Genomic DNA, 4,528 nt, shown 5'->3' on the forward strand with positions numbered 1-4,528 from the left:
TTGCACCTACAGTGCTGGTGAGTTTCAGCATCTCAGCTGCCAGGCCCCTAGCAGTCAACAGCCTTGTGTTTTTAATCGAGACCTATATGGTTCTCCTTACTCAAGTAAACTTTTACTTTCCCAGATTCCAGTAAATCTGAATGCAGAAAAGTGACATTAGTTGAGTTTCAATTTATTCATTTGCTTCTCTGTAAATGTGCTCAAAAGATGGCATTAGGATGGTCTGAACAAGGCCAGAATAACACACTTGTTAAGATCTGATTCCTACTGACTCATCACCCCTGTATGGTACACTCAGGATAGGCAGAAGGCCTGCCATCTGGAGGCAGGTGGTGAGGATGGTTTGACAGTAGGAGAGAAAGGGAGCCTGTGGATGTCAAGTTCAGTTCAGTCACTCACTTGTGTCCGACTCTTTGCGACCCCACAGACTGTTGCATGCCAGGCCTCCCTGTCCTTCACCAACTCCCGGAGCTTGCTCAAACTCATGTCCATCGAGTCAGTGATGCCATGCAACCATCTCATCCTCTGTTGTCCCCTTCTCTTCCTGCCTTCAATCTTTTCCAGCATCAGGGTCTTTCTAAGGAGTCAGTTCTTTGCATCAGGTAGCCAAAGTATTGGAGTTTCAGCTTCAGCATCAGTCCTTCTACTGAATATTCAGGACTGATTTCCTTTAGGATGGACTGGTTGGATCTCCTTGCAGTCCAAGGGACTCTCAAGAGTCTTCTCCAACACCACAGGTCAAAAGCATCAATTCTTCGGTGCTCAGCTTTCTTTATAGTCCAACTCTCACATCCGCACATGACTACTGGAAAAACCATAGCTTTGACTAGACAGACCTTTGTTGGCAAAGTAATGTGTCTGCCTTTTAATATGCTGTCTAGGTTGGTCATAGCTTTTCTTCCAAGGAGCAAGCATCTTTTAATTTCATGGCTACAGTCACTATCTCCATGATTTTGGAGCCCCCAAAACTAATCAGTCTGTCACTGTTTCCATTGTTTCCCCATCTATTTGCCATGAAGTGATGGGACTGGATTCCATGGATGTCAAGGTCATCATAATCCCTGCTGTCTGAGTCGTGAGAGGAAGGAGATCTGAGCTCCACTTGCCTACTCCTCAGGAACAAATGATCTAGGCAGGGTTCTGGGATCAGCAGAGGGTGAGCTGACTGATGAGAGCTTTGTGAAGAGGCTGATCATATTGACGGCTCAAAGCCCAACTGGGAGGGACCACCTCAGTGGTTCTTCCCAGCCCTTCAGGGTGAGCCTGTGGGATGTGGAATGTCTGGAGCGAGTCTAGAGCAGGCCATAAGAAGGGGAGCACAGGCAGATAAATACTGAGGAGAAGGGGCCAGATCATCAGCAGCGTCTGCAACAAAGCCCTTCCTCCTGAAGGGCTTCAGGCCAGGGACACAGGAGAAGGTCGCTAGGTGTTCTGTTCTGAGTTTTCTAGTAAAGAAAACATACCAGCCACTTCATTGTCATTTCCCTCTAAAGTCAACTTTCTCATTATTAATTACTTATTACTCAAGCAATGCCATCTACTGTAAATGATAAGCTGTAATACAAGGTATTAAGGACTGCTGCTGCTGCTGCGAAGTAGCTTCAGTCATGTCCGACTCTGTGCGACCCCATAGACGGCAGCCCACGAGGCTCCCCCGTCCCTGGGATTCTCCAGGCAAGAACACTGGAGTGGGTTGCCATTTCCTTCCCCAATGCATGAAAGTGAAAAGTGGAAGTGAAGTCGCTCAGTCGTGCCCGACTCTTAGCGACCCTATGGATTGCAGCCTACCAGGCTCCTCCATCCATGGGTACTGGAGTACTGGAGTGGATTGCCATTGCCTTCTCCGCTATTAAGGACAGCATATCTTATTTAACTTGGCCTCTAAATATTTATTGTCTGTCCAATAATTTTATTGAAGCCATCTGGCAAAATGAAGAGAAAGTGGCAAAGGGATGAGAAACGAGGGCTTCCTGGTGTGGAGACAGGCAGAGCCTAGGAAGGAATGAGGTTATGTCGCAGTCACCCCACCCCTGAGCCCTCCAGAGTCGAAATCTCCCTTTGACACAGTGAATGACCCAAGATTTCTGAGCAAGCCCAGGAGTTTCAACGGGGTGAGCCTCTGTCTCCCTGGAGACAGACCTTCAGGAGCCAGCAGTGGAATTCGGTTCATATTTCCATACCCTTTTCAGCCCCTGCCTTCTGCCCCAGGACACCTTCCTCTTTGAAGGTAGCAGCCAGAGGTCAAACTGTGGGAGGAGAATGAAGTTGGGGTGCTTCTTCCCTGTTCTCTGCCTGCCAGGTAGGTTTGGCAGTGACCACATTCTTCTACAGAAGGACAGATTCCAGGTGTCCTGCCCTGCAGACACTACTCTCACGAAGTTCTACTGACTACCCCGCTGGACCTTTTCTTATCAGCCTCCTTGAAATGTTTGCAAATTGTCCTTTTATTAAATTATCCTCAGTCTTTCCTTTTGTGTTGACCATTTGATTCCTGTCAAGACTATAATAACATGCCTTACAAATAGGGGTGAAGAAGAGGCTTTTGCCTCATTCATAGATGCCAGGAGCTCCTGGCTCAACCTTAAGGATATCAAGGGTGGAGCATCTTTTCCTTCAGGTATCAGGCTGAAGTATATAGTTCAGTTCAGTTCAGTCGCTCAGTCGTGTCCGACTCTTTGCAACCCCATGAATCGCAGCACACCAGGCCTCCCTGTCCATCACCAACTCCCAGAGTTCACTCAGACTCACGTCCATCGAGTCAGTGATGCCATTCCAGCCATCTCATCCTCTGTCGTCCCCTTCTCCTCCTGCCCCCAATCCCTCCCAGCATCAGAGTCTTTTCCAATGAGTCAACTCTTCGCATGAGGTGGCCAAAGTACTGGAGTTTCAGCTTCAGCATCATTCCTTCCAAAGAAATCCCAGGGCTGATCTCCTTCAGAATGGACTGGTTGGATCTCCTTGCAGTCCAAAGGACTCTCAAGAGTCTTCTCCAACACCACAGTTTAAACACATCAATCTAAGGGGCTCAAAACACTTCTATTAAATGAGATGGACTGAAGCCTAAATCTTCAAGAAAATATAAAAGAAGAAAGGGAAAGAAAAGAGAAAAGAAGAAATTAGATAAATAAATGTGATACTATTAATAGGTTTTTGCTGTAAAAAGCACCCATATGAGCTTAAATATTTACACATCCATATACTTTAATGATATATACTGAAACCGGACTTGGCTTAATGTGCCTATATGGGATATATTTAGGGGGTTGTTGGGGAAATGGTTTGGGTTGAGGACTCGAAGGGCTTTGAATTTTGAGGTAATTTGATGGATACAGGGACATTCAGAAGAATCTTGAGCAGCACTCTGGAGTGATCAGACACATGCTTTAGGGAAGTAAATCTGGCAGGGTTTGGTGAAAGGCGTCCATGGTGGTGAAGGGCCTCCAAAAGAAGAGATTAAAGCCCACTGCAATGATCCTGGTGTCAAGTAATAAGAGGTAACAGTGGGGGCAGCAGTATGAAGGGACATTGTGGAAAGAGAGTCAGTTAACCTTCACTTGTGATACAGGAGGAGACAGAAAGCAAGGGAGAGTGAGGAGCCCAGGGTGACTCAGAGCTTTTGTGCCTGAAGACAAAGCATTGGCAGTCCTATCCACAGAAATATGGAAATTGAGAGGCGCTGAGGGGGCGAGGGGGGGTGGAATATGTATGGCTGAGCCCCTTTGCTGTTCTGCTGAAACTATCACAACATTGTTTGTTAATTGGCTATACCCCCATTATATTTTGTAATGTTTAAAATTAAAAAAACAAAAAAAAGAGGAGCTGCCAGACAACAGGATGAACTTCCTCACGGATATGGTGCAGGTATTGTCAGGCATCCCAGTGGAGACAGCGTTTATAAATACGGATCTTAGTTCCAAGAGATGTGGCAGCCGCACATACATGGGTCTGGGTGAGATGGCCAAAGAGAAGAATATGGAAAGACAGTGGGCCTGGCGACAGAAAATTGTAGAAAACCTCCATTTGGCAGCAGAGGAAAGAAGGACAAATCGGAAGAGAAGAGAGGGCAGAAGAAAAGGTCCTGGAGAAGGCAGGAACTCAGATGGTCAGGGAGAAATATTACAAGGCCAAGGGGAATGACCCCTCAGGCCAAAGAGAAGACGGGGTGAAGGGTGAAAACGAGTAGGCACAAATCATCTTCAGAAAAGCAACATCAGCAAAATAAGATGGGAGACCCAGGAGCGGGGGTGTAAAACTACTCATCCAAGAAGGCCAATAGTGAAGGGAAGGCAAGCGGTGGAAAGTACGTGGCAACCTGCGATGAGAAGAGGGAAATTTTAGGCTATCTGATAAGCAGAGAAGGGCCAGGGGAGGGAAGGAGATAAAGGATGCTAAAAGAGCCCCTGTCAGGGATTCTTCCCCTTTTTCGGTCACATGGCCCACTTGAAATCTGATATAAGATCCATACCCTCTCCCTGAAAAGTGCACACAGCCAATTGCGCACACAGTTCCAGGAGGTCAGGGCACCCGA

The sequence above is a fragment of the Budorcas taxicolor genome, chromosome 5, assembly GCF_023091745.1.
Source record: "Budorcas taxicolor isolate Tak-1 chromosome 5, Takin1.1, whole genome shotgun sequence".
In the NCBI taxonomy this organism is placed as follows: domain Eukaryota; kingdom Metazoa; phylum Chordata; class Mammalia; order Artiodactyla; family Bovidae; genus Budorcas; species Budorcas taxicolor.